At 46.5% G+C, this 22,748-nt stretch overlaps 1 non-coding gene across 1 annotated transcript; it reads left to right on the top strand.

Moving 5' to 3' along the window:
- The first annotated feature begins 10,808 nt into the window (after positions 1–10,808).
- On the top strand, positions 10,809–10,880 carry TRNAD-GUC (transfer RNA aspartic acid (anticodon GUC)). Its single transcript has one exon. It is a non-coding gene; the product is annotated as a tRNA-Asp (tRNA).
- The last annotated feature ends 11,868 nt before the right edge of the window (positions 10,881–22,748 follow it).

The raw sequence follows: 22,748 nt of genomic DNA, 5'->3' as shown, positions 1-22,748 counted from the left end.
AGGCGCCGCCGCTCACCATGCATTGGCGTGTCGCGGCGCGCGTCGAAAGTGCGGCGGCGCTGCTGTAGCATGGGCTGTCGGGAAAAGGCGCGCTTTTCGTTGTCGTCTGCTAGTCAGTGACGCGTACGCGTGCATCGACGCGGTTGCGTGGTACGCGGCTCACAGAAAGTTTTTCATGTGATCCCTTTCTCGTGCTATAATTGCCGCTGGCCGTCCGACAGTGAAGAAATGCCGAATCGTCGGCGGCAACGGCACTGCTTTACACCTGTGTGCACAACAGGCTACCATTGGACTAAGGGTGAGCAGCCGTCGCTTTTCGCTGCTCCAAAAGATGAAGCGCGCAGGAAGATCTGGGAGCGGAATTTGCACCGGAAAGACAAGACCCTGGATGAAACGTACTCGGTATGAAAACTGCACTTCGAGCCATCGTGCATTCTCAGAGATTATGTTCACGTTATAAACGGAGCTAGGAGTCCGCATACCATGCGGGAAACCAGAGTTGACGCCGGACGCCGTGCCGACGTTGCTTCCCAATAACCCGAGCTACTTGTCATTTTTTTGTCAAGGGCATCAAACAGTCGCGAGAGGCAGGGTGAAAAGGAAAAACTGCATGCGAAAATCAGACGATGTTCATAAGTATGCCACCGCGGCCGTCTGATCATGAATTGGTCACGATTTCGAGGTCGCGTTTCCAGGTCGCTGCAGTATGCACAATAGTTTGTTCATTACCCTTGTGTTCAAACTTTCCTCGGCAGCAGTACCCGCTGTAAGTTCTCTGCGCCTGTACACAACGCAGCTATTGCAAAAGAATTTGGCGCTGCTTTTCCGCAATTTTGGCTGTTTTGCGGCCGTCTGCTAGTCACTGCTCTTTTTTTTTCTTCTGTGTGCGACTTGTCCTATCGCATTTAGTTTTATTTGTCGTGCATGTACAATGACAAACATTTACAGGACACGTTATTGAAGTGTTGGCTTTTGAAAGCACCAAAAATACTCTGTGCGATGTACAGAACGCACCGCCGCGTATCGGGAGGAGTGCATGCAGTGACAGCCCATGCTCTGGTGGCGCCATCTCGTGGCTTTCGACATCAACAGCGACAGCCGCGAGTCCTACCTGAACACACTACCCCATATTCTAAGCGAACAAGGTAAGGGGAATGAGGGGCTCGTTATAAATATGAGAGAAGCAAACAGCCACAGAAACCAAGGAGCACAGGGGATTTTTTATTAATTAAAATATTTTTGTGGTGTTGATCAAGTAAGAATATTATTGTCGCTTAAAGCTAATTGATTAGAAAAGCAGAAGAAAAAACAACCACATGCTGCCGGTGGGATCCGAACCCACGACCTCCGAATTACGCGTCCGGTGCTCTACCTATGAGCTACGGCGACTTTTTTTTTCTTTATTACAGATTTGGCCGGGCAAACAGAACAAAAATACAATGACATGACAATAAAAGCACAGGTCAGTTTCTAGCTAGTGCACGATGATAAAATGGGTTAAATGATTTTAGTTGGTCGAGGACAGGCAGCCACTCAGGCTGAGGAGCTTGCTGTCCGAAAACTTCCTGAGTATACATGATGCTCTCAATGAAATACTGATGAGCCGGATTCACAACAACATGTTCATGCCTGACGTCCATTCGCGTACGCCATAGGCTGTGCATGCAGAGCAACATTAGCAGGTCGCAAGGCACTTCACCTGGTTCTGCACATGGTAGGAAGCGTATTCCAAAAGGAGTCAGGGTAAATCTTTTTTCAGTGTGCGCTTCAACACATCCCAAAGAAAAACAGCGTCATGGCAGTCGAGAAAGATATGTTCTATAGTTTCCACTTTCTTACAAATAAGACACTCTACTGACCAAGGTACAAAAAGGCCTTTGCTTTGCAACCATGGCTTCACTGGGAGGGTTCCAGTATGCAATTGAAAAAAGAAAGAACACACTGAAGGCTTCACCGACATTCTTTTGACTCTTTTTAGCACATCCCTTTCGGGACCCAGAAGATATGCACTGCGATAAACAGGCACTGGCAGAAACACATCAAGCAGGTCCTTGTACATCTTTTTCCTTGTTACAATGGTTAGATATTCATCGGAAAATTTTGACCTAAGATTACGGACTGCTGCAACAACTTCTTGCAAAAAAGCACTTAACCCACTCCGCCCTGCAGACATGGATGACACAACATAATCAGACAGTGATTCTGACAATCGCACTTGTATAACAGTTCGCAGAAAATCATTATCTTGACGCAAGAAAAAGAATCTAGTGACTATCTGTCTCAGAAATAAATTTGATAACCCTAGCCCCCCGTTCCGCACCTTGTGGAACAGATTGCATCGGCTGGTACGTTCCCATGTTGACGCCCAAATAAATGTTGCAAACACTCTGTGCAACCTTTGCACTGAAGTCCTTGGCAAAGTTAACGCTTGCAGAACGTAAAAAATTCTCGCTATTAAAAACATGTTGCACACCGTAGCTCTTGCAAACATGGAAAAGTTGTGACCGCCCCATTTGCTTGTCTGAGCTTTGACTCGTTCGGTTTCATGGGCCCAATATTCTTTGCTTTCTCTGTAGTTGGTTAACGGCACGCCGAGGTACTTTCCTGGCGTGTCTACCCACTTCATTCGACAGAATACTTCTGGCGTGGCCTGCCACTTTCCATGCCAAAAACCAAAACATTTCTGCCAGCTTATCGCACAGCCACTTGCATCACAAAATTTTACGGCTTCTCTCACCACTTCTTGCACGCTTTCCTGGTCTCTGCAGAACACTGCTATATCATCTGCATATGCCAATACCTTCACTTCAGTATGACAAAAGGCGTAACCTCGAATGTTTTGCGTAGTTAACAGCTTTAAACAAAAGGGCTCCAGGTAAAGTGCAAAAAGCAGTGGAGAAAGAGGGCAACCCTGCCTCACTGACGACAAGACAGGAATACTATTACTCAGGCGGTTATTAATTATGAACCTTGATGTACAGCCATCATAAACCATTTTCACGCCATCAGTGATGATACATCCCACATTCACATGTTCCAACAGCACGAACAAAATTTCATGCACAACTTTATCAAACGCCTTATGCAGGTCCAGTTGCATCATGGCGACACGACCCTCCGTTGCATCACAGCATTCAAGGACACTCCTAGCTACGTGTATGTTAGTAAAAATGGATCTGTCTTTTATGCCGCAGGTCTGGTGTGGGCCAACAAGGGTTTTAATTACTGTTTGGAGTCGTCCGGCTAGCACTTTCATATAAATTTTGTAGTCTACGTTAGTTAAGCTTATTGGGCGGTAACACTCAACTGACTGCAACCTACTAGGGTCGTTCGATTTTGGGATCAACACCACGTGGGAAGTTCGAAAAGACGGCGGAGTTAACTTTCTTTCGTAACACTCGCTTATTACGCGCTGCAATGCTATTGCCATTTCTGTTTTCAAAGCCTTGTAAAGTGCGGCACCGAGGCCGTCCGGCCCAGGCGACTTGTTTAAGCTCAGCTGCTGTATTGCAGCTTCGATTTCTGCTGCCGTTATGGGCTCCTCAAGTACCTGCGCCAGGTCCTCGTCGACTTTTGGCATTAGCGACAGGAATGCAGTTTTGTAATGTTCAACATCAGGCGTTTTAAGGCTGAACAAGTTTTGGTAATATTCCAGAAACGCCCTTTCAATCACCTCAGATTCGGAAGTTACGTCATTGCGATAACAAATTTCCTTTATCTCTTTCGAAACTGCATACTGTTTTTCGTCGCTGAGCGCCCTTTTTGTGGGCGTCGCCCCAAGCCAAAATCTTTCGCTGCGCGCCCTTATCACAGCACCTCGATATTTCGTTTCATCTATAAGTTCAAGCTTAGTTTTGGTCTCTTTTATTTCTTGTCTGTACAAACCCGGCTTGACGCCTTCCATGCTGAGCATGAAATCAAGCTCGGTACGAAGTTCCTTTTCTTGCTGTTTTTCTTTACACTTTAAAACACATGCTCTTTCTATAGCGGCCACTTTCACGTCGCATTTAAATTGTTCCCATGTTTGTATAAAGTCTGTCTCTTTTTCTAACAAGCTTTTGACTGAGTCTTTTAGTTTCTTGCTAAACTCGTCATCCTCCAACAATGAGTCATTAAATTTCCATAATTCCCAACTAAACTTGACAGTCCTTTTCCTCTCCCCAAGTGTGATCACGACTAAAGAATGATCACTGAAGCTGACGTGCACAGTCTGGTACTGGGAACACAAGGGCACAACCTCAGAAGAAACATAAATTCTGTCCAGCCCTGCGTGACTAACGCCTTGGAAATGCGTGTACTGTGCTTGTTCTGAACCTTGCATTATAATGTCAATGTCTTCCAATTCTGCCTCATTAATTATCTCAGACAGCAGCTCGGCACTCGTGTCCTTCAGGGTTTTGTTCGTTGTTCTATCTTCAGGTCTACACACACAGTTAAAATCTCCAAGCAATAGTACACGCTTTTCTGTCAGCAGGAAAGGTTGAACACGGCGAAAAAAGGCATCTCGTTCGGGAATTCTACTAGGTGCATATACACACACAGCTCTCCACTCTACACCAGAAAAGTAAGAATCGCATGCTACAATCCGGCCACTTTCACAGGAAAATACAGTTTCCACGGCGACTTTGCCATTTCGAGTTAAAATCAGACACCCTCCCGACTTTCCTTCTACATGGCACACGCAAACACTGAACTGTGCACGGTAAATTTCTGCCATCGCATCTGTCGACTCTTCGCTTTCAATTTTTGTCTCTTGAACAGCCAATAGATCGATTTCGTTTTCGAACAAGAGACGTTTAAGCTGATTTTGCCTCCTTCGCGCAGAAAGACCTCTCACGTTCAGTGTGGCAATACGCAAGCAAGATGTTATTTGAGACGCCATCTAAATGGTTGGGATTCGCCGCTCTCGAAGTGACATCGGTTTGCATCTCACCTCATCAAAAATCCTTCCAGTTTGCAAAGTACGGCGGTGTCAGCACTGAACCCGATCGAAGACCGGGTTACCAACACGAAGACCCTGCAAGGCACCTCCGCTAAGGCGGAGGGACACCCGACGAAGTCCTACGATCAGGAGGGATGTTCGGCTTGGGCTTGTAGGCCGCACGTCGAACAGGAGGCGCTTTGGGAAGAGGTTCCTCATGGTCCGTCCCGTCGTAGCTCGTCGCCTTGTCATCAGCTTCGTCGTGCGTCCTCTTCGCTGGCAAAGTTGACGCCGCGGGCATCTCCGTGTCAACGTCCTTCTCGTCGGGCGATTCCAAAACCGTCTCAGCTGCACCTACCGCAGCATCATCTGCTTTTCCCGCGTCCGCCTCAGTTCTGGTGTCAGGCACAGGTGGTTCTTCTGAGCTGGCAGCCTCATGTTCCGTGGGAAGCGTTGCTTTTTCTGAGGCTATGCTTTTTGGCACTGCGTCTTCCCGACTCTCACGGGTCGCCTCTACCGCGTCGACTTCGTCCATAATATGCTCCTCAGTAGTATCCCTACGACCAGGACCAGCTACGGTAGCATATGTTCGCACGCACTGGGCGTCGTCGTGGCCGAAGCGACGACAGAGCCCGCAACGTGGCACACGGCACTCCCGACGTATGTGTCCGGCGCCGCGGCACCGGAGGCAGAGCGGAGCTCTGCCAGGAACGTGGACGAGTGCGACGTCCTCTCCAACACGCAGCTGGTGCGGTAAGTCCTCGATGGTAACGCCCGCCTTCAGCTGCAATGTCACTGAGCGCGTAGTAGACGACTTGTCGACGCGGCCTTTGACTCTCCACTTGTCCCGAGTTATGTCGGTCACTTTTCCAAAAGCCGCCAGAGCTGCCTTCACGTCGTCATCTTTCACGCCGTGTAGCAGCCAGAACAGCTTCAGCCTGACGCCCTGGTTGCATGGGTCAATGACCACACAGCGGTGGTCCTTGACGTTGAACGCCTCCGCCTGTAGCATTTTGTTTTTTCCTTCTTCATTGCAGAATGTCACGGCCCAAAAATGATTCATCTGATATGCCCCGAGGGCAACCACTTCCGGCAGCAATGACAGACGCTCAAGAGCGTCACGAAAGTTTTCAACACGGTATGGCCTGGCTTGGACGTCGCCATGCAAAAAAACAGTATGCAAAACGCTCGAACCTGTTGGCAAATGCGGCAAAATCAGCTGGTAGTCCTCGTTCGGTTTGATCGTACTCCTGATACCGCGGCCCGGCTGGGCCGCTGAATCCGCTCCTTGGGAGCCCATGACACACACGTCCGTCACGCTCGGTGGCCGGAAGTAGAATCTATGAGCTACGGCGACGGCTGTCAAACCTTCTGCTTTCGGGGGTATTTATGTTTACAAATAACCTAACCTTGAGAGTGCTCATCAGCGCCACCCACGTTCGTAAGCGGCGGACGTAGAACGTCCTGAGTTACCGCTGGTTACCGTGAGTTACCACTGGAACGTCCTGAGCCGTGGCTGAGAGGTAGAGCACCGGACGCGTAATTCGGAGGTCGTGGGTTCGGATCCCACCGGCGGCATGTGGTTCTTTTTTCTTCTGCTGTTCTAATCAATTAGCTTTAAGCGACAGTAATATTCTTACTTGATCAACACCACAAAAAATATTTTAATTAAAAGAAATCCCCTGTGCTCCTTGGTTTCTGTGGCTGTTTGCTTCTCTCATATTTATAACGAGCCCCTCATTCCCCTTCCCTTATTTGCTTAATTGCTTAGCGAGGGCCTCGGTTCTGGCAGCCTTGATGTCATAGGAAGCATAAGAGGGTTCTCACACAGCTTCCACCCTCGCCGTTCGATGGCGTTCTACGTCACACCAGCGGTAACTCAGGACGTTCCACGTCCGCCGCTTACGAACGTGGGTGGCGCTGATGAACACTCTCAAGGTTAGGTTATTTGTAAACATAAATACCCCCGAAAGCAGAAGGTTTGACAGCCGTCGCCGTAGCTCAGAGGTAGAGCACCGGACGCGTAATTCGGAGGTCATGGGTTCGGATCCCACCGGCGGCATGTTGTTGTTTTTTCTTCTGCTTTTCTAATCAATTAGCTTTAAGCGACAGTAATATTCGTACTTGATCAACACCACAAAAAATATTTTAATTAAAAAAAATCCCCTGTGCTCCTTGGTTTCTGTGGCTGTTTGCTTCTCTCCTACCTCATATTCTAGTACACTATACCTAAAGGAATGCGAAAGCACGTTGCTTCTTCCTCGCCTCCGTCTGTCTTCTTGCTCTCTCCTTAGCTTTATCCATAGCGAGACTTTTCAGCCGAGCCGAAGCGCACCGGTATATACCCCGAGGCATCACCTCCTCTCCCGGAGCGAGCGCTGGCGAGAGATTAGCGAGAGAGAGAGCAGCTAGCGCCCTCTATCGCGCTGCTAGGCGACGGCAAAGGGGCGGAGCAAGCAAGCGCTGTCGCGTTGCTGGGAAACGGAGCACCATCTTCTAGGCGCGGCGGCGGCTCAAGGTCAGCGTAGCTACGGCGCGACGGCGGCCGCCCGAGGTCTCGCTTTGGCTGTCGGAGTGTTGCTTTCGCAACAAAAAGAAAACAGCACAGAAGGCGATAAATGCAACCAAAAACAAATGAGTATGAGTCCGTTACCCGTAACAGCCTATAGGAGAGGACAGATAGGGCACTTATCGACTCGGCGGTCTACTCTCAAGCGTTCATTTTAAACAAATTGGCTGGGGCTTAGCTAAGGTTTAGATTGGATATCTCGAAGCGAAGAGCTGCGGTGATGCTTATGGTTTAGCTTATGGTATGCTTTATGATTTAGCCTATGGATATGCTTGCGGTTTAGCTAATATTTATGCCTTTTGATTTAGCCTGTGGATATGCTTACGGCTTAACTTATGGTTATATAGCCGGCCTCCGCGATAAACTCGCGCTTGCGGCGAACGTCAAACGATGACACAGCGCGCGGCAGCGTGCGCGTTATATACCCCTCCTTTCAAATGCGCACTGTGCACGGCTGGGGCGAAAGGTCAAACGGTGGCGAGGAGGAGAAGCGGCGTCGCGCATGCGCAGTACCCTGCGCCGTGCGTGACGTCACTCGTGTTCCGACATACGCCGGCTCACGAGAAGCGCGGTGTTGACTAGCGTAGTGAAGCTTTTTGCTCCAAAAATTCGAAGGATGTACCCAACTGGGCTGCCCTAAACTGCGTGAACAGAACGGCCATTCAGCCTAGCGAAGGGCACCTTCAAAGCAGGGAAATATTTTCGCTCCCTCCCCCCGCCCTCCGCTCTGCCTCACCTGCGATGCAGTAAACTGAGATTTCAAACGCCTTCAGGAACTACGTCCAGTGAACTACTTCTTTAAAAAAAAATAAGAACATAATAAATATTTTCAATTGATTCCCGTAAGTAATTGTAATGTAATGTGATTCCGTTTTGTTAGCAGTAATTGTATATGTAATTTATTTGCAGTTTTGTGACTCTGTGGGAAATAATTAGTAATGTAATTTAAATCTCTTAACTAATTTTGCCATGTATGGATGTCGCATATTTGTCGACTGTTTTCGAATTGCAGCGGTGATGATTGGCTTTTATTTTGCTAGCCATGGTTTTATATGAGAGTGTGTATAGGTTAACTTAATGAGATGGCCGCAGATCACTGCCATGACGTGGTGTGTGTCGTCTAAATATTGTGTGTCGTAAGATTTCTTCAGAGCCTTGATGTATAATGTTTGGTAGTGTGGTCGTGAAGGGCCTCCTTGGATTGTCGGAATCCTTCTGTGGGTGCTTGCATGTTTTCTTCCGATCTTCAGTTCGTTTGCCTACCACGGGTTAGAGTAATCCGTGTTTTGTTTTTTGGCAGTTTCGTGATGCGAGAGACGGCAATTGCATGTCCCAGTCTGTGAATTATGTGAGTGAGATGGTAGATGCTTCTATAAGTCACCTTTCTCTGCCTCTGGGTGTGGAGGAGTTGAAAACAAGGGGGGGGGGGGGGGGGGGGGCTGGCAGTCAAGCGAAAAACTTCGCGTAGGAAATCCATAACAAACAATTTTGATTTTCTCTGAATCGGTATAGATCAGACTCGAAGCTAATAGCACTGCATGAAGTATCGGGCATGCTGTTCAATGCAAACATGATTCATCGAAGCTGGAGGAGTTGGGGCAGTCAAATCAGTAGTAGCTCAAACTTACCGAAATATTATCCAGCACCAGTGCATCTCCTGATTGCCTCCCGTCTATTATATGTATTCTCCAAACATAGCTGCACCGCAGAGACTGGTCCAGCCGAAACTGAACCAGCCCCAAGGAAGCCCCAGTCACTGCTTACCGTAAAGTCGAGTGCTTAGCAAAACAAACGTCACGACACCATTTTTAGCGTGGAACACTGAGATTACATGCTACATTCACCGGATATATCCTTCAAAATTTTCAAGAGGGATGTGACTGCCACCATCACCACCTTTCGTTGACGTCAACATTTCTCATTCATGCAGCGCTTTTCAAAATGCGCGCTACTGAAGAGCGCGTAAGGTTTCTATTAACGCCGCGCGATGGCAGCACAGCAGCGCTGTAAGCTGCTGTTGTGTTTAATGCGTGCGTCATTTGCAGCCGGTGAGGGCTGGCAAGGCCCTTCGCTTATGTGAGGGTGCGCATTTCTACCTGTCACGCCAGCTTAGGAAGCGAAGCTTGTTGCATACCTTTCCTCCAAGCGGTGGTGCGCTACAAACCGAGCATTCCTCTTCGTTGATGCACTCGTGCCCGTGCGAACGTCATGCGCCGTGTATGAAAGCGCCAGCGTGATGTAAGCGCTCTTCATTATTGGCATTCATTTGTGTTCAACGACGAGATTGCACGGGTATAAAATAGAGTTGTAGAAATCATGCTTTTGGCACTGCATCCCGAGAGCAAAGAAGAGATGGTTGTCGTCTTCTGTTCACCTGTATACACGTTCAACTGCACAGCTACACGTATTGTACAAACGCCGAAGAACTCTACGCTGTTGGCTTAACTTAATTCAGAAGAACTTCTGAACTCGTAATTAAGTATTATGCAGCAAGCGTGTGCAAAAAAATAAAAGCACATAAGCAAAGTAATGGGAGTCAATGAGAGCTCAGTTTCTTCAGCATAGTTTTGAAAGTAGCCGACGTCTTCCTCGCGCTTCAGTTTGGAATATCTTTCTAATGTCACGCGTAAGAAATTGTTAAAAGATTTGCTCGACTCTGTCTTCCCGGAGCCAATCTATCGATCTATGTATAGTGGAGGCCAAGCAGGAAATGTTTTGAAAAGAGTACGAAAAATGTTGGTGCCAGCGGGTGTGAAGACGTTTTTCTTCAAGATACACACTGGGACGTTGCCGGTTAAAACATGGATGGAGGAAAAGGGATTGTTTCTACCATGGGGTGCTGACTGCTTGTTGTGTCGCAAACCAGAGTCAATAGAACACGTTTTTATTGATTGCTGGGATGCGCTGCTCTTTTGGGACGTGCTCCAGCGTACAATAAAGAAAGACTTACCCCTAACGCCGTATGGGATACGATTCCTGGACATAGAGCCGGATCTTTATAAATATGATGTAATTTTCCTGCTTGGCCTGCACAGTATTTGGCGAAGCAGGATGGCTGTACGACACTGTGATGAAGATGCGCGTTCTGTCCGCGATTACTTCAAAGAAAACATATTTAAGCTACGTGAAGTGTACAAGGAGCTATGTTTTGGAGATGAAGTTATCGAGTTGATGGGAGAGTTGTGTTCCCTGAGACAGTTTTGATTTTCTCACGCGAGTGAAACACATGTCCGTTCTTGTTGTTTGAGTGTGCAGCGCAGAACATCTGTTTATGATCTGTTGTAATCTGTCAAAACAGGCAATAAAGACAAAAAAAAATCCTCGTTAGTATAGTGGTCAGTATCCCCGCCTGTCACGCGGGAGACCGGGGTTCGATTCCCCGACGGGGAGCAAGTTTTTTGCGCTTTTTGTGTGTGTGTGTGTGGGGGGGGGGGGGGGGGACTGGATCGCGAGCTTTTTTTTTATTCATGACTCCATATCCTGGGTCTTCAACTGTCACTACTTTCATGATCACGGTGGGTATGCTAGAGGCAGAGCCATGACACCACATTCCACTTAGAAGCCATGCGGCAACTGAAACTGTTTTTGTTATTTATGTGTGAAATGTGACCAAATTTGGCACCGATCTGTAACTTTTTATATGCCTTTCATAACTGCATTGGTTTAAATATAGATTATCTAGTTGCTGAGTACTTACACCTAACTCCATCGTAAAGCCGCCTGCGAGGAGTTACAAAAATTTAAAAAAAAAGTGCACACGTTTGTTCATGTCAGCGTGCTCACAAAGCCCTATTCTCTGTAATAAACCTATTAGTCCTTTTCTAGATGCCCACATTCATGCAGATAAAACTTAAGCTCCAGCATGCGCATTTAAATGGAAACATTTCTTACAAAAAGAACCTTCATAACGTGTTGCATGGCTACATAGAAAAAGATCTTTTTGCCCTCTGCAATACCTCACGATTCATGTGAAATAAACAAAACCGTTCTACTTCGGCATTAGTTATGAAATGCCGAAGCGACGAGCGATAGTGATCGCAGAAAAGAGAAAGCTGACAAAAAATGACTGGTATTCAACGTGGCTCCGACATAGTTATAATAGCGAAAGCTCTGTTAAACAAGGTGCGACACGGTTCGTTTGTTAAGGCGGAAGCCTTTAATGTTTCATCGTTGTAAGCAGAAGTTGTCGACAGAAATGTCACGCTTTTCAATTGGTCGAAACGGTCGTGACGTCACAGTGCGCGAATTTCAAACAGGGCCAATTGTACTTTGGCTAGTAACCATGCAACCAATTAAAGGGATGGTATAGCGATGCTCCAAGTAAATGAGTCTCGATTTAGTTAATTAGTTAATTAACAAATTAGCCTAATTAACCTTTCTAGTCAGACCAGATAAATAAATAAAATCGAGTAGGAAATTGGTCGAGGTGGGGAATCGAACCTGGGTCTCCAGAGTGCGAGACGAGCACGCCACCACTCCGCCATGCCAGCTTTTTTTTTCTTTATTGCATTTTCACAACGGGTACAAAAAAGTAAAACTTGTCAGCAACACTTGCACTGACACGGCAGGTTAAAATTTTAGAATGAACAAAGGCGCGTCTAGTGAATGCGGTGTCTTCGTTCACTCCCATCTTCCTCCCTTCCCTTAGGGCGAGGTTCAGGTGTCCACCGATATAAGCGAGGCAGATGCATTTCCTTTCCTCAAAAACCAATTTACCGACGAGCAAGGTGCACAGCCGAACGGGCGATGGCGTTCTGTGGACTCCCTGGCAGCGTTGCAAGACGTTGTCGCGTTCCACTCAGAGGCGAAGCTTAACATCTTAACCCCACATCATTGGCACAAGCAGCAACCCCGCGCCTAAGGCTTCCGCCTCACTGCACTTTAGGTCAACAAAGTGCACCCCTGAATTTTTTTTTAATGTTTTATTATTGCACTTATAAGGTTATAACCACGTGATGCCCACTGTCTCAAAGCAAATGTCAAGGTCAAGGTCAAACGTCAATGTCAGGTACCCAACAGTCCTTGTCATATGATCACGTCGTCATACTACACAGCGTGGGCCATACCTCCACGCAGCCAAGTTCGGTTTGACCTCGTAAGGCATTGAAGGTCACTGTCGATGTGGTGCCAGCTGTCTCAAATGAAATGTCAAGGTCAAAGGTCAGGGCCAGGTACAATGGTCATAGCCATATGATAAAGTGGTCATATTACCATAGTTTGGGCCATACCACCAAGTAGTGAAGTTCGGTTTGATCTTGTGAGGCATTAGGGATATTTTCTCATCCACATCGTGATCGGAAGTTGTACCCCGGAGTAGAGCTCTGGCTCCATTAAACTTTACAGTATAATCACTCGTTTGCCTCTTTGATCGCCTAGTGGTTTTTTTTTTCTCTTAGTTCAGTAAATCCGGCACTGCAACCAATGGAAGCTCTGATCTCCCCTCTTCACGGCAGTACTAAGATTCTAACGAATCGTCGCAGGAAACTTGCGAAATTTCCGCTACGCTGGGACCATCAGAACCGCGATTAGCTCACAGCTCTCGACGACCGCACATCACAAAAAGTAGTTCTTCTAAATTTATACTGCATATTTCGCTGCCACGTTTCACCACGACACAGATTAAAACCAGATGTTAGGAGAAAGAAATCAGAAACAGAAAACCTCGACCAAATCAGTCCCTAGATTTTCCGCGTCGTCTAAGCAAGCTCTACACAGACATGGGGGCAAAGCGCAATTCAAGTGCTCGCTTCCAACTGACTTTTTATTCGAAACACACGCAAAAGACATTTATATGTGAACTAATATCACGTAACGCGTGTTTATAGGGTAAGAACGGGTACGATTTCATTAAAAGGACGAAGATATTAAACAATATCAAGGCAACTTCATCTGAAATGGTAACTGATCTTTCAAAGGCGCGCAGGACTGCCAGTTATCATCATCATCAGCCCGACTGCGCCCTCTGTAGGACAAAGGCCTCTCCCATATCTATCCAGTTAACCCGGGCCAGTTGTGAAGGAACGCAACTTGACGCTGTGCAAGGACCGACAACGAGGGCGACACTTCAGTTCTGCAATACGCCCTGGTCATTATACATGCAACTGATTCACCCCGGAATGAATACCATGCAGAGAAGCTTGTAGCCATTACGAAAGGGTGTGCCATGAGTGATAATAGTGAATGGCCCATAAGCAAGGTTAAAATAATGGGACTGTGCATGCGGTCTATGACATGCATAAATTTAAGAGATTTATTGCAGAGTACTGGTAGTTGGAGAGCATCTTTAGTGTAGAAACAATGGGAAAAGTTCCGGGGCGCAGTGCTAAAAATATATTTGTAGTGATGTTTTATAGTTACTTTTTAAACATTACAGTAAGATTTAGAACACAGTATTACCAGAGTTTTAGTGCCAGCGCTAAAGCGATGGTTACAATATAACATTAATCAAGGGCAACATTAAACTGTTATTTTTTTACAATACAAAAATATTTAGAGCACAATATTGCAACAATTTTAGTTCGATTGTTACACCAATGCTTCTGATACAGCATATAACGTCATTCGTAGGTTTCTGACATTAAAATAACGTTCCAGTATGACATGTAGTAGTGCTACTGCAGCTTACAAACTTACATCATCATTTTAATGCTCGGTACTGTGTGGGATACCTCTGCGCGAGGCTGCGCTTTATCGTGACGTGAGAAAAACTCAGAAGGGGGGGGGGGGGGGGGGGGGGCGTAAGTTGACCCCACGTGACAATTCGTGGTGCATTTTATTGGCCAGGGTTAGGTCTTGTTCCACGAGTGGGTGGAGTCGGTGCGCCAAGAGAGAAATAACAAAGAGAAAGGCTTTAAGACGGCTGGCTAGCGGAGGGCAGCCGCCTGACGCTCCCTTTTCAGTGCTCCCCCCCCCTTTTTTTTTGCCGCGCGCTTCATAGATGAGCATTCCCCAGCCCGGCCACTCGCACGCACTATATGTGTGCAGAGTTAATTGGAGAGATATGGGAGAGGTTTTCGCCCTATAGTGGGCGTAATCAGGCTGGTGATGATCATGATTCGAAAAGTGTATAACTAGGGGTGTGCGAATATTAGAAAAGTTTGAATAGCGACTCGAATATCCCTCTGTTCGATCATTGCAAAGAATCAGATAGGGTATGTTAGAAATAATTTGAAACAAATCGAATCATGTCCAACATTCGCGGAGAAAAATTTTGAAAATTGGACATTGTAAGATACTGTTGTGCAAACATTGAAGGTAATGGTCCATTCTCCTGATATGCAGGCAAATTTTTCGTTTAATCGCATAGAACACATAACTCTGTCATAGAAAACCAATAGAAAAAGCTTTTGACGACAGCGGAAACCTTAATAGAAGCAAATATTCAAGACTGCAGTCGGGTGATCTGTGGATATTTTGATTGTTATAGTGAAATCTTACATTATATGAAAAAACTGCGTTCAAAAATGGTTTCCCGCTGAAAAATGCTTTTGCCCAGAATTTTTGGGTGCGATATTTTAACTTTTCGAATACTTGTTGAATAGCTGGCACGAAATTTCAATAAAGCCCGCCGTATTTATCTTCGACGGTTGTTTCAAAAACAGAACCCACGCCGACAGCGCGTACCGTCCTGTCGCGATCAGTATACGTGGGATAGTGGGTCGGAGGCTTAGCACCCCGACGTAGTCCACTCGTGCGGCAGCGTTTAAAGTCTTCACACATAGCCTTTTGCACTGGACGACACGTGAGGGTTCAGGCAATTTCAGCAAACGCCCGGTATCGGAGGCGAGATAACCGCTGGTTAACGGACTGCATTCCAAGGGAAAGTAAGCATGGCAGGGCAAGGCAGAAAGTTCGGTGGCCGGATGAGATGAAGAAGTTTGCGGGGATACGGTGGCCGCAGCTGGCACAGGACAGGGTTAACGGAGAGACATGAGAGAGCCCTTTACCCTGCAGTGAGCGTAGTCAGGCTGAAGATCGTGACGTGTCTGTGGCATAAACCACTGCTCCCCATTAGTAGTGGCACCACACCCTCCCGAGTAAAACGAAAAGATTCGTCTAATCGGGTCTCATTGCAAAGCTAACCATGCGGTCAACTTGGAATCACAGGAGGTGTTGCTTAAATAGTAGCCTTGTATTATTAAAAATAAGACACGTTGAAATAAGACAGCTACGTAGTGGCATACGAGGACCACAGCTCCAATAATAACATTTAAGTCTTTCTCTACCAAGATGTCATGTTCACTGCAGCCGTCCAGTCTGCAGTCTGCCTGAATGCGCATTCACCCTGTGCGCCGACCGCACTTTGTTCTTGAAGCAGGTTATAGTGCTGGCAGAAGGCGCACGTGATGTTGTTCTGTCGCGTGACGCGCGCTGATTTGTTGCGCAGTGTAGAAAGAGGACTTCCGGCATGACCTGGCCTTCTCGCGACTTGACGGTCGCTCACGAAAGCCCTCTTGTGGTGACAGTGTAGGCACGCGTGCGGCGAAAGTTTAAAATTGGTGGGGTTTTTTAGGAAACGAAAGGGCTCAGTAACTGTCTGACATCTTGCTAGACATCACAACCGCGCTATAGAGGAAGGGATAAAGTACAGCCTTTGTCAAAAGTAACCAGGCTCCATGGTTTGCTTCTCATTTGTATAACGGAGCCCTCACGGCTTCCCTAAAGATTAAAAAGTTCTTTAAAGGTGAGAACAGGGGTTCTCCTTACCATACAGAGATTGAGAGCTTGAGAGCTGGCGTAATAGATGTAATATCCGACTGAGAAGAAAAACGTGCAGCCTGGTTACTTTTGACAAAGACTGTACGTAGTGCAACTAGAAATGGGGAAATAAATCCCGTAGTTGAGGTTCCCGGAATAACTTCGACCACCTGGGGATCTTTAATGTGCACTAAAATCGCACGGCACAACGGGCTGCGAGAAACAGCGAGTGTAAGAACAGAAGGTGTGTTCTAAGCGGATGTGTTTGCCTAGTCTTTTCTTTTTGTTTGTTTAATTAATAATCTTCCTACATGTCCAGCATTCTAGGACAAAAATTTCGAATATTTTAATATTGTGACGTACTGTTATAGAAGTACCGAAGATAATGGTGTATTCTTCCGATGCATAGCAAAATCTTTCTTTCAAAGTTTTAACATCGCTCGCATCGCGCAGCTAAGACTGCCATAGAAAACAAATGAGGAAGCCTTGGACAACAGCAAAAAAAAAATGGAAGCCTACTGACGGGAGGTCTTCGGGTGCATTAATTGTTATAGTGAAATCTAAGGTTATATAAAAAAAAATGGGTTCATAAATTATTTCTGTTGAAATATTCCTTTGTCCAGAATTGTTGGGTATGCGTGAGTTCAGGCAAGAAGTGTGCTTCTTGCTTTGTGAGCAGTGCTCTTGCTGGGATTTGAGTGGAGCGAAAGGAAGAATCGTGCTTAGGGCTCTATGCGTTTGCTACGATGTCGGTAAACAATAAAACAGAGAAAAAAGAGGCTAGAATAAAATGAACTGTTTTTCGTACCTGTACATGTGAACACGCACGCTATCAGAGCTGCTTGAGGTCAACATATTTATGCTGGAAACGATGAGGGACGTCGTTTTAGTAGCACCACGTTCACATCGCCTGATATTTTTTGATATATTCATCAGTAGCTGGCAGTTCTCTTTGGCGCTAGTCCTCTTCGTGTAAGAAACAGAACCACAATGCTCATAAACTTTAAAGAGAATGCACTAGAAACCTTCCAGGAAATCAACAAGAGAAGAAAAATGAAGCGCTATAGTATTTGCGTACCTTTTCTTTTGCTTGCAATTTACCTACGAGTCCATCGATACTGAATAAAGGCTCTTTTATGCACACTGTAGTAGCGTAGCGTCAGTGCAAACCACGGCGCTAATGTAGACGAGTACGCTGGTGTCGAATGGTGCGTGTTTGTCAGCGCATAGGCGAGCACAGCCTTGCTCACCCTGGCCGAGCTCGATCGATGCAAAGTTCAACGCTGTTCAGCCTCTGATTTTCTTGTACAGTACCGTCCACTCCTAACATGAACACGTGATAGGTGGGGCTGCGCTCATCGGATGGTCAGAGCGTCCAACACAGCCACACATCGAAGCTAAGTGGCGCAGGCGCAGAGAAACCTAGAGCTGGTGCTTCTTCTCGTCGCCTGGCATTTCACTTTGATGCACACATACGTACAGTGGCGAGTAAAAAAGATTAGCGCACATTCCGGAACACCAGAGCGCCAGAATGACAACGCGTGGCGCTGCGGGTGGCGAAGAGCCTGATAACGAGAGTGCCGGGCCGTTCCCATTCTACAGTATTAGGGGGGTTCAGCGGACTGCCACGACCCAGCAAAATTTATTTTTCTGCCTCGCCCTCTCTCTCTCTCTCTTTTTAATACAGCCTATAGTTTCAGCGAGTTCCTTTTGACAAACCATCACGGACATTGAAAAAACAATAATAAAAAAAGCCATATTTGCTCATGATAACCGAGCCAAAATAAATGCCGCATGCACAGTCACGTAGGGTCGGCAGTTGGACGCTCGGGCGGTGGCACGCTTGATAAAGCTTACTTCTTGCCGTCCCCCCCATGATGCAAACATGGAAACGGCCCGATAGGCAGGTCTGCGAACCGCAGCGCCGCGCGGTGAGATATCACAATTCTGATCTCCAGTGATTCGTGCTAGCTAACACTTTTTACTCGCGACTGTACAACACATTGGCGCCCTTAAGACCGCAGCCATGCCGCTCTTATGTTGAAGCTAGAAGTGGACGACCCTGTATATCTGGACTTAACCGTGGCCTCCGTTCCGGAGCTTCTGTGCTATTCTTGCTTCCTAGAGTCCCAGCCTGCGTCCTCGCGTGCTATGACCAAACAAATTTCTGCCTTCACAAAAGAACCAGAAGCCAGAGCAGAAAGAAGAGCCCTCCGCCGCCAGTGTATGCGCAGTTTTCTGCTGGCTATAATGAGGAAGAAATGAGGGCCACCGCTGATAACCGCTCAGAAGACGACCCCGCTTTTGGGCAGAAACAATGGCCGCTCGCTGTTGTGCCCAAGGAACAATGGACAGCGCGGGTACAACGCCCCGAAGGCTAATGCCTCGCGGCGTGATCCCTCGGACCATTAAAGACCGGGACACTCGGCAACTGGAGGAAGGAGGTCCACGGTACACGCGTGGCCCGGGTGATGCTTTTCTCGGAGAAGGGGACGTCTTGGCTCTGCGTTCAGGGTTCGCTAAACGCGGAAGCAATGCCGCAAAAAGTTAAAATTAAAATTCGAAGAAACGCGCAATGTACGACCGGGTGTTCACGCTGAAACAAGTGTTTTCCCTAGCTGACCGTATGTTTTTGCTGTCGAGATCTTCCTCCTCAGTCTATTCGTGCTGAGTAGAGAGCCATGAACTGGAATGACCTATTTGATGCAGCCACCGGTTGCGTGACACTGCAAAGCCCAAGCGTAGAACCATGGATCCCCTACCTCTGCTTCCGCGTCAGAATTCCTTTGTCTCAGTTCTGTACGTTGCTGAGTATGTTTTTCGTCGCGCAGTCTCCTTTTAAACAATGCCCTAAGCAGCAATAAAGAAAGTGTGTTGTCATTTTGGTGCAAAAATGCGCTTCGGAATGACGAGAGATGGCTTTTCCTCGTGAGCTCTCGTTGCCGTATCGCAGGCATGCAGGGGAGACAATTAGCGTTGTTATCCTGCATATCCACAGAAGACTTTAAAATTCTACACACGTAGATAATAAGCCTGTTCAATCTCATTAGTTGCGAAAAAGACATATACTCAGGAAAAGGCCCTCCAGTACATACAAGATTGAGCACCCTTCACCTCATTTCGTCTGTCAACCGCACGTGCTATTCAAAATACTATGAGGTACATTTTTATCGCGGGAGTTTGAGCTGACATTTATATTCTGGAGGAAATGATGGTGCAATGTTATTTATTTATTTACTTATTTATTTATTTATTCGTTCATTTATTTGTTTATTTATTTATTTGTTTATTCATTCATTCATTCATTCATTCATTCATTCATTCATTACCCACAGCACTTAAGTACACTCTTCGAAGTGAAATGGGCGATTGCCGGCAAACAAGGCTAACAGTTCCGCATCTTGTGAACGAGCACCTTATGTCACGATTAAAGCACACTCTTTGGAAAGAACTACAAGCAGAGGTCGTTTGGTAAAATCACCAGAAGTGGACGATTTACGAAAAGGTCGGTATAAAATGTTGCACCGTCAGCGTGCGGCTACTCCTCTTGCTGTTATTATTGGCAGCAGTATGATGATTGCACTCACGCCAATATTTGAGCGGCTTCTCAAATGGCACAAGAATTTAAAGCCCCGCTGTTGGGAACATGTATAACCACTCGCTTGCCGAAACAGGTCGGGATACTACGACAGGAAACGGTAAGTTGGGAAGAACAAAAATTATTCATTACTTTCGCTGAGACGTGAAAACCCCTGCTATTAGCAGGGTAATTGAGGCATCGCTGTTCTGTCCTGCAATATATACCCCACATTTACTAAATAAGCTGTAGAATGTCGCATACAAAGCTTCAACAAGATGAAGTGATTTAGCTAGACACTCGGGCATAATGCCACCAAGAGTTCCATGCATGCAGCTGTGAAGGAAGCCCCATAACACTTTTACGTGCTGATGTATGTGAACTTGCCACAATGAGCCGCCACGTATAGTAATCGGTTAAGACAGAACGGACTAAGGGGCTCACGAATGCGCAGAATAATGCGTACATTGAAACAATGTTTCCCCATTTCAGCATCTCCATTCTGGCATGCATGTAGGTACAAGAAGATGGCTTAGTCAGGCTTGGTTGTGCATGTAGATGGAAAAGACTGAGCAGCTCTAACTGACGGGCTAAGAGCGCTAACAGCGCTAGCAGAACCTAATACCCCTGTCAAGCGCGCAAGTTAAGTGCACCTACGGGGAGTGCGCTTCGGCATCCCAAGTGACACTTTGGGCTACGCGGTGCTAAACGAGAAAGCAAATTGCACTCGTAGAAAAAAAAAAAAAAAAGTGGCGTCAGAAAATGAGCGGAGTTTCAGAAGAGGTCTATGGAAAAGAAAAAGGACTCATATAAATTGATTGCTTAACGCGATAGCGCAAATAAAAGAAGGTTCATCTGTTTTTAACGATGGAAAAAAATAGAAATAGAAGAAAAGCCAAGACCAGTCCAGACTATCCAGAATTGCGGCAACAAACAGGATTGCGGCGGGCAGTGAAGTTACATCTGAGTCGTTCCTTTGTTTTGTTGCTTCGCTTGTAGCTATCACGGAAGAATTTTTTTAAACGGTTTGTAAAACAGTCTAAAAACAGCATGTAAATTAAAATTGTAAGTACTTTTTATGCGCTATACATATTGTGCCTTTGAAGTCGCTGGTGGCGAGGCTACGCACTCAGCCAGCAAAGTGTGGTTCGTGAATGCACTCCTAGCGGAATGCACTCTTCCGCGAGTGGCACTCCACTTGCGTCGTTTAGATGTGGCAAAGTGTACTTACAGCGTGTGACACTCTCCGTAAGCGCACTTGACTTGCCCGCTTGACAGGGGTATAACATACGCATGTGCCGATGTTCTTTGAACTTTGAGTGAGTCAACCAAATAGAGCAGGGAAAAATTTAAACTTTTATCGCTACCCGGGCATGAGGCCCGCAAATGAAATGGGCACTGCGATTCTTGCACATAAAATTCGTGTTGAACACCTCTATTTCAACCTTCATATCATGGCGGCGGTGCAATTAAGTATTTTCTTTACTAAGCTCGGCGAAACAGCCTTACGTTAAGCATAAACAGGTACCCAGACAAGTTTCCGCGTTGAATTCCTGGAACTTTCCGCTTGACCCCTCTTCGGAAGCTCGGCTCCCATCAGACGTAGTTGCTGAAGAGCTAGCTTCAGATTTTTTTTGTACCTTTAACATTTTTTGCATGCCTGTGCCTGATCCATACTTGAGTGAGGGTTCAGCGAACTCGCTCCTTTTCCGCTGTTATCGTCGAGCCGCTGTCGAGACTCCAGCGTCTTCAGACGCTTAACCGTCAGCCGGAAACCGATGATGGATGACTGACAAGGCAGGGCCCTGGTGCTGGACTGCTGCAGTCAGCCAGAGGCGTTGTGGTGACTGATGCGTACAGAATAAAAACAAAGGACGAAAAAAACTGGTTTCATACGCGTTCTCTGTGCTTTTGTGTTTCGTCTACACGGCGAAGGAGAATGGATTGTTGGAGACGGTTCCGTGGGAACGCGCAAATTGAATATCGGCAAGCTCTCAAGTAAACTTAGTTTTCGTATTTTTGTTTCCATTTGGACATATTTTCCTATGTACACAAAGAAGAAGAGAATAGTCCGTTGTCAAAGTTGTATGTGGTTCGAGCCGATCATATCAAGCACTTCATCCACCGTATTACTTGTGAGACATTAAGTGGCACTAAAATGGCACCAACAAGGAGAATGCTACAAATAAAAGACATGGTTTGTAGTGCCACAACGCGACGGCACGAAGCGAAAGGAAGAGAAGGGACGACACACAGCGCTGACTAACAGCAGACAGTTTATTAAGGAAGCGAAAGCAGGCGCAGGCAACACGAAAAAGCAGTAAGCATCAAGAACAGCAACAGAAATCCCTCTTAGTATACATACATTTTTTATTTCATGAGGCAAAACTACGGATTTAACAAATGTACTTCTTTCTTAGAGATAGCAACCGATGGGTTGCTTACTAAACTCGGACCTAACGTCATAATCTCAGACGCCTCGATGATTTCTCTTGTGAGCTGATCTTTGTTTTATCTACAGTTCGGCTGTTTTCATACAATGGCTGACAGGAACAATCGCGGCAGTGAATTCTGGTGTGGCGGGGCGGCATTCTTCACATTGTTTTTGTGCCGTCACCCTATCATTCACACAAGCACCAGTGGTGGATCCTATGTTGGCAGAACTGGTTGAGGGAGCACAAAAACAAGGCTGAAGGAGCACAAAAACAACGTCAAAAATGCAGCCCGCCACACCATAATTCACTGCCGCGTTTGTTCCTGCCAGCCATTGTATGAAAACAGCCGAACTGTAGATAAAACAAAGATCACCTCACAAGAGAAATCATCGAGGCGTCTGAGATTATGAAGTTAGGTCCGAGTTGTGTAAGCGACTCATCTGTTGCTATCTCTAAGAAAGAACTACATTAGATAAATCCGTACTTTTGCCTCATGAAATAAAAATGTATGCATACTAAGAGGGAATTCTGGGACCTTTTGTTGATGTT

Source organism: Amblyomma mixtum, chromosome 6, assembly GCF_055824585.1.
Source record: "Amblyomma mixtum isolate Tamu chromosome 6, ASM5582458v1, whole genome shotgun sequence".
Taxonomy (NCBI): domain Eukaryota; kingdom Metazoa; phylum Arthropoda; class Arachnida; order Ixodida; family Ixodidae; genus Amblyomma; species Amblyomma mixtum.
Note: the sequence above shows the minus strand (reverse complement) of the source record. Positions and strands in the feature narration are given on the sequence as shown.